The sequence below is a fragment of the Cervus canadensis genome, chromosome 28 (assembly GCF_019320065.1).
Source record: "Cervus canadensis isolate Bull #8, Minnesota chromosome 28, ASM1932006v1, whole genome shotgun sequence".
In the NCBI taxonomy this organism is placed as follows: Eukaryota; Metazoa; Chordata; class Mammalia; order Artiodactyla; family Cervidae; genus Cervus; species Cervus canadensis.
Genome location: NC_057413.1, coordinates 25,718,184 through 25,726,170, shown reverse-complemented (window position 1 = coordinate 25,726,170; position 7,987 = coordinate 25,718,184). Strand labels below are relative to the sequence as shown.

The window sequence follows — 7,987 nt, the reverse complement described above, 5'->3', positions numbered from 1 at the left end:
AGACACTTCCACTTCAATTAAACCAACAAGCCTAAAGTAACTTTAATACCAAATATTAAATTAATACTGATCACATGAATCTGAAATTATCTGGGCCAGTTTCCTTTATATTTAGAAACATTTAATTTGTAAGCATCTACTTTTAGGTCAATCAAACAGCTCTTTTACAATTTAATTTTGATAATACTATCTGAAGGTAGAAACATACCATATTTATAATCCACACAGGCATACAAAATGACATAACCATAGATCTGATTTCCTGGAGGAAATCATAGATCTGATTAAGGAAATCAGTCCTGAATATTCATTGGAAGGACTGATACCAAAGCCAAAAGTCTAACACTTTGGCCACCTGATGCAAGAAACTGACTCATTGGAAAAGACCTTGATGCTGGGAAAGATTGAAGGTGGGAGAAGGGGACGACAGATGAGATGGTTGAATGGTATCACTGACTTGATGGGCATGAATTTGAGTAGGCTCTGGGAGTTGGTGATGGACAGAGAAGCCTGGTGTTTGGCAGTCCATGGGGTCACAAAGAGTTGGACACAACTGAGCGACTGAACTGAACTGAGCCATAGATCTCATAGCTTCACTTTAAAACTTAGTCATGAATCCAGAATTCCAATATAGACTTTCTAGTTTATAAATAAGAGTTGGAATAAGTTAAACTTATTTGCTTGGGTGATGAAGGCTTTACATTTTGTGGAAAAGACATTTAAGATTTATATTTGTTCCTAATAAATCCCTAAGGATGTTGTGTATTAGATTTTAGGTGAGGAAGCCTTTCCAGCAATTTGAGTTTAAAAGACATCCAGAGTCCCCTGCCACCCTTTCCTCTAACTTTGGTTTCAGGTTCTACCTTTTTTTTTTTTTAAAGGTTCTACCTTTTTGAGCTAAGTAGGCTCAGTCTTAGGCCATTTACCTTTCTGATTCTTATGGATGTGCAAGAAAAAACAATTGCTTCGGGCTTCCCTGGTAACTCAGTGGACTTCCCTGGTTGCTCAGATGGTAAAGGGCCTGCCTACAATGAGGGAGACCCAGGTTCAATCCTTCAGTTGGGAAGATCCCCGTGAGAAGGAAATGGCAACTCACTCCAGTATTCTTGCCTGGAAAATCCCATGGATGGAGGAATTTGATAGGTTATAGTTCATGGAGCTGCAAAGAGTTGGACACGACTGAGTGAATTCACTTTCACTTTCAAGCTCAGTCTCAGGCAATTTACCTTTCTGATTCTTATGAATTTGCAAGAAAAAGACAATTGCTTCAGGCATCCCTGGTGACTCAGTGGGTAAAGATTCTGTCTGCAATGCAAGAGACCAACGTTTGATCCCTGGGTCCAGAAAATCCCCTGGAGAAGGAAATGGCAGCTCACCCCAGTATTCTTGCCTGGGAAATCCCATGGACAGAGGAGCTTGGTGGGCTATAGTTCATGGGGTTGCAAAGGATCAAACATGACTTAGCAACTAAGTTCAGTTCAGTTCAGTTGCTCAGTCGTGTCCGATTCTTTGTGACTCCATGGACTGCAGCACGCCAGGCTTCCCTGTCCATCACCAACTCCTGGAGCTTACTCAAACTCATGAAACCCAACTCCAAATAACTGTTCTGCCATATGTTGTTGTTCAGTCACTAAGTCAGTGTCCAACTGTTTTACCACCCCAGGGACTGTAGCCAGCCAGGCTTCTCTGTCCATGGGATTTTCCAGGCAAGAATACTGAACTGGGTTACCATTTTCTCCTCCATGGGATCGTCACAACCCAGGGGTCAGTCGAACCCATGTATCCTGTATTGGCAGGCGGGTTCTTTACTACTGAGCCACTAGGGAAGCCAGGTCTGCCACCTAAATGGTGTTAAAACATTTATATGTCTAACAATATTTTCTTTAATTTGATATTTTATATAATTGATAAGATTTCAACTAAACTTAAAATCAAGCCTTCTATCTTTTAGAACTGTAGGGTTCAATGTATCATCCCTCAAAAGTTTGCATAAGGCATTAGACAAAGACCCTCTTTCTGGGTCTTTCCCAGTTACTTTGGTGTGATGATATTTTTATAAGGTATAAAATAAAAGTAAATTAGACTAGAATTTTCAAGTGAAATCTAAGAATAATTCTGTTTTGGGTGTATCTAAAATAGTTTTGTCAGATAAAACTTTAGTTTCGATAAATTAAGCGCTGGGAAATCACAAATCAAACCTACAGCAAATAATCCCTATTACTGTTTGTATTAGTCTTAAATATTAGCTCTCAGTTTTTATTTCACATTGTATAAGCTCAAGTAACCCTATTGGTTTCCTTTAGTATATTTAATTAATATTGCCTGAGGGACAGATTTATATGCCTTGTCTTATAATACCAGGCAGGGGAAGCACTCGACAGTGAGGTATAATGTCTATCCCACAATATAATCAGACAAAAGAAATATAACATTCTTAAAATATAGGAACTTACTTAAATACAGCAATTTTTAAAAACTTTGATCTCAGTTATATCAATTTTCATATCTTTAACTTTAATTTTCATTAAGATTCCATTAGCAAGTCTTAATCTTCAATGAGTATCAGAAGCTTTTCTTTTTATCCACCGGCCATATTTTGCATTCACTCTTTGGTGTCCTCAGTGAGAGACTGAACCAAGGGAAGACTCTTTTGTCAATCTTTTAATTTGATTAATTTGCCTGACTGTTGCTCCCGAGTAAGCAACTGCTTATCAGATATCTCTGTAAGTGTTCTTCCATGGTAAATAAAGTGGACTTATCTGGGGCCTTTTAATGGTGAAGACCAATAAGGGATTCCTTTGGCCTATCAAACCTTAGGTAGTATGGTATCAAAGTTTGCTTTAATCCTATTAATGTCCATTTTTAAAATTCTGTTTCTCTATAGCAATGGAAAGGTTTTTCTTTTGAGGATGAGTCCTTTTGAAATTTCCACCTATTGAGAAAGAAATTTTTAGGCTTCAGCTTCTTTTTATTCCCATATTAATCAACTTAACTAACAATTGATCTTATATTTTATTAGCATTTATAAGACTACTTGATTGGGAAGCTATGACCACAAATAAGGCTTCCCAGTTTTTTTTGTTTGTTTTAAACTAAAGAGAGTTTTTAGGTTACCCATTTCATAAATATTTTTTAGCCACTTTCTAATTTGTTTTTCTCAAAGGTACCATCCAAATTGCTGTTTATAATGAGAGTTTTCTAACAATTTACCAATTTAAAATTTCTCCAATTTAAAGGATCCATTGGCCATTGATGAGTAGTACCTTAATAGCAACTTAAACCAATAAGACTCAAAAGGTGTCCCCATGAGAGAGTGCAAAGGATGTAGTCTTCGCAAGATCTAAAATGTTTACTCCCAAAAACAGTCTAAGAAAGTAAAGAGCCTTCACAGTACAGGCAGATGCATTGAAGGTTAAGATGACAAAGGCCTTTTGGGTTGGGGCCACTTATGACAAGTTCCCTGAGAGTTGGCATGCAGTTAGTTGCCCAGTCATATCTGACTCTTTGCAACCGCATGGACTGTAGCTGGCCAGGTCCCCCTGTCCATGGAGTTCTCCAGGCAAGAATACTGGAGTGGATAGCCATTGCCTTCTCCAGGGGATCTTCTTGACTCAAGGATCAAAGCCAGGTCTTCTACGTTGCAAGCAGATTCTTTACCGAGAGAGTTGGCATAGCCAGACAAAAAGATTGCTCAGAATCCTAGTCTATTTGACTGACTGCCAAATGTGTACCATATATGTACCTACTGCACAGCACAGGCCAAGCTCTCAAAACACAGAAAAATGAAATTTGGGAAGAGCAGGTGGAACATTTACATCTCAAAGACACAAGGACAAAAATGCAAGTTCCCCCATAGATGATTTTTTTTTCTTTCCTTTAAAGTCAGATTTCTGAAAAGATGTTCATCAAGCCAGCTTTTTTTTAGCTATGCTTGCAAAAACATTATTTTGGTATGTCTAAACGAGCCTCAATATGGCCTTTTTTTTGGGTGAGATGCCCTTTAATTCACAACAAGCAAGTATTTATAAGTATAAATTCTGTACTTACATAATAAAATCTTCCCATTGTGTCTCAGCTGAGGATAACCCTCCAAGTGTCTTTCAACTGAATAAAGTTTCTCAGTGTCTTTTACTCAGGCATCTCTTCTTGAAACCAAATTTCTATGAAAATCTACTACTCCAGACACAGGTTGATCACCACTGACTAAAACTCAGGTTCATCAGTAAATAATGGGAGAGTCAAGATCTACCCAGAATCATCTGAACCCTCTGAGGAGGCAGATGGGCACAAGGGAACTTTTGTTAGTGCCAAAGCTAGAGATCCTCATGGAGATCAGGTGAGGAAGAGAAGTCTGGTTTTGGTCCCTTTGTTGGTCACCAAACCAAAATTGTTGACTGAAAAACAAATGCACATGCTAAAAGTTTTAAGTTATGTTTTATTCGGGGACCTTACTCAAGACTATAACCTGGGATACAGCCTCTCAGAGAGTTCTGAGGAACTCTTACAGAGAGGTAAGGAAGGATTCAAGGTATCTAGGAGTTTTTACTGAAAAAACAAAACCAAAACAGTAGTGGAACACATCAAGATTACCTCTAATAATAAGTGAAAAAACAAACAAACAAACAAGTTAATGATGTTAATGCCTTTTTATACGTGGTGAGATACAAGAGTCTGGGCTTATTGAAATTATTCCTTTGATATGCATTATAACTACTGAGCTAGTATCCTGTTTTTCTCCATCCCGAATACCCCGAGGGTACACCACTGGGTTCTGATGGCTTCCTGGTAGGCAACATTGATTGTTTACCAAAATGCCAGGCAACAGTTTTTTGTCCACAAGAACAGATTGTCACCATTTTTCCACAATAAAAATATTTGCTTCCTTGGTATTTTTCAGGACTTTTCCTTTTTTTTTTTTTTTCTAATTACATTCATCTTATCTATTTACTGTGCAGTGGAAATTTTATTTTCACTTTCATTTTCTGGTTTTCCTTGAAATTTACATGAGTTTTTCCATTATATTTTTCAGAACAACTCAAGAAAGAAATTGGTAAGTTTTATTATGCTTTTCAAAAGATTTATTTCCTAGATATATTTTTCCCTCTTATTTCTTGACATGCACCTCTTACATAATCCTATCTTTCCTTTGCCTTCTTGTGAATTTCAAATTACCTTATCCATTTTCTTTTTGGCATCCTGAACTTCTAATAAATTTCTAATATTAAGTCTCTTAAATTTTCCACTATCTTTTATTCTTTCCCTTTTCTTTCATCTTCCTAGTGATTACCATAACTTCATTATAAGGTTGGTAAAAAAAAAAAAAAAAAGATTGGTGAGATGAAAGGAATTAGGCTAAGAAGAATGTAGTTATTTTCATTCAACAGAAAGCTTCCCTTAACTTTGGTTTTTCCTCATGTGCTCTGAGATGGAGTCCCAACTTTTTTATATATTATACTCTTTCAATTTAAGAACAGGGTTCAGACTCCAAAGTTGTTGAATAAGATAAGTTCCTCCTTTGTTGACCTTTTAAACATTTTGCATATATTAATGTCAAGTGTAATCTTGATACACTATTCTTGGCCATAATCTCTAGTGATCTAAGGCATATAAATATTTTTAGATGATTTTGCATCATTTTTTCTTTCCATCCAAAATTATTACCCTTCATTCATTTTTATTTTAACCACTTATTAGTTGACACAACAAATTTCTCTCCTTCAGGGTCTTGAGCATTTTTCAGTCACTCAGATAAACTTCATTGATCATATACCTCTGAATTCTATGGCTAATCTAAGAGTATTCTATATTATTTTAGTATCCTACTATAAGAATTATTAAATCCTTATGTCCTTTCATATCAGATTATATTCTTCATATTATAGTGGACTTTCCAGATGAAATGAATTTTAGATATTTCTTTCATTGCTTTTGAAAGGGACATTACTTACCAAGTTTCAGACACAAATATTGACAGATGTATGGCATTACTGGCATCTTCTTTATGATGTTAAGAAAATCTGTTTATATATACATATATGATTGTGTATTTTCTTTCAGAGAAGAAGAAAGCTCAATTCAAGTCTGGTGAGTAATGATCATCTCTCAGAAATCTTCACTGTTCTGTTTTTCTTAAATTCTGCCCCAATGCCAGTGGGATAGAATGCAGAAATACAACAAAAATGTTTAGTGTAAGCAAAGCAGTGTTGGAAGTTATCTTTATACATATCAATGCTTTCAATAAATTCTTTCTGAAGTGCAAGCCACGAATGACTCAGCCTGTGATTCTTCCTCTCCCCTTTCATTCGTTTGTTTCTTCCTTCATTCTTGCTATGCTCCTTCCTTCATGCTCATATCCCTGCCATCTTTGCTCTTATAATATTTCTATCTATCCTCCACCTGATCATTTTTATCACCATGTTTCAATATTGGAATATGAGGATATAGGATAGAAAGAGGAAATTCAAAGGATTCAGTAGAAGAAATAGAGCGAAGACAAATATTTCTTATATTTGGTTTTATTTATTTATTTATTTATTTTTATATTTTTTATTTATATTTATTTATTTAATTTATATTTATTTTTAATATTTTTATATTTTTATTTATATTTATTTTTTATTTATATTTTTTATATTTGGTTTTAATATAACAAAAAAGACAATGAAAGACATAAAAGGATAAAAGTTAAGCTTTTTCTATTTTGTTCTTTTGCAGTATGGAGAGAAATACCATTATATGCTGGTGAGCAACACAGACTCTGATGAAGAAAATCCTATTATCACAGATTTTATATGAACATTTAGTGTGTGCAAAACATTTGCTGAAAATTAAGGAAATGCCAAGCATTTATTTCATGAATCCCATAGATAACTCATTATTCTAACAGATAATAGTGTGTTTGGAGCATTGCATTTTAGTAACTTTATTATTTTTTATTGCATAAAACATTGTGTTTTGAGTGTAGATAGAATGGTTATCATTTGCTAAAATCTGAGGAATCTAACGTGAACAATAAGTTATTTGGTCAGATCCATCATATCCTGTATTTCCTTTCAAACATCCTAAATAGATTACAAATATTTATCCTATATGAATTTTGGATGAGGAGAGCATAGGGACAAGGCAGGTCTTCAAGTCATACAAAGTTCAGCATCTTGTAAAAAGAGGTTCAAGTATATAAAAGAGGCTTTTTCTTTGCTGCTTGCTGTTATTCTTGAATTAAGGAGTTTATTATCATGGTGCTCTGGACAGACAGGCAGCTATATCTGTCAGCCGGTGGATTCTCATGTTCTTTTGTTCTTTGCAGATTGGAGAAAAGAAGAGTTCCAGACTGGTGAGTTTATGATGGCCCAAGACAGACCGTGTTCCTTGTAGGTAGTCCCAGGGAAGATGCAGAAAGGTGAATTGGATCTCCCCAGGGCCAGAGGAGCCCTCACAGAAGGGAGACTCTGGCCTAAGCCTACTGATACCCTTCCCAGAAACCTGATGATCTCTTGTCTTTGCAGTAAATCTGACTCTGGATGCAGCCACTGCCCATTCTGCCCTCTTCCTGTCTGAAGAGGGGAGAAGAGTAACCTGGAAAGAACCATCTCAGGAACTTCCCAGCTGCTCACAGAGATTTGTCTCTCTTCCCTGTGTGCTTGCTCAGCTGCATGTCAGCTCAGGGAGATACTTCTGGGAGGTGGAGGTTCAGAACGCACATTCCTGGGACCTGGGAGTTTGTAGGGATAATGTAACAAGAGAGGGGAGGGTCACAGTGTCACCACAGAATGGTTTCTGGGCCATTAGGCTCTATGACGGGGAGTACTGGGGCCTCACATCCCCAGAAACTTATCTTACTCTTAAAGAAAAACCCTGTAGGTTGGGAATATTCCTGGATTATGAGGCTGGAGATGTATCTTTCTATAACATGGCAGATGGATCCCACATCTTCACATTTTCCAAACAAATATTTTGTGGTTTCCTAAGACCATTTTTTAGACTTCAG

At 36.3% G+C, this 7,987-nt stretch overlaps 1 long non-coding RNA gene across 1 annotated transcript; it reads left to right on the top strand.

The window, feature by feature from the left end:
• Positions 1-4,923: 4,923 nt before the first annotated feature.
• LOC122430136 lies at positions 4,924-7,723 on the top strand. Its single transcript, XR_006266240.1, has 5 exons — positions 4,924-5,050; positions 6,058-6,084; positions 6,715-6,741; positions 7,307-7,333; positions 7,506-7,723. It is a non-coding gene; the product is annotated as an uncharacterized LOC122430136 (long non-coding RNA).
• The last annotated feature ends 264 nt before the right edge of the window (positions 7,724-7,987 follow it).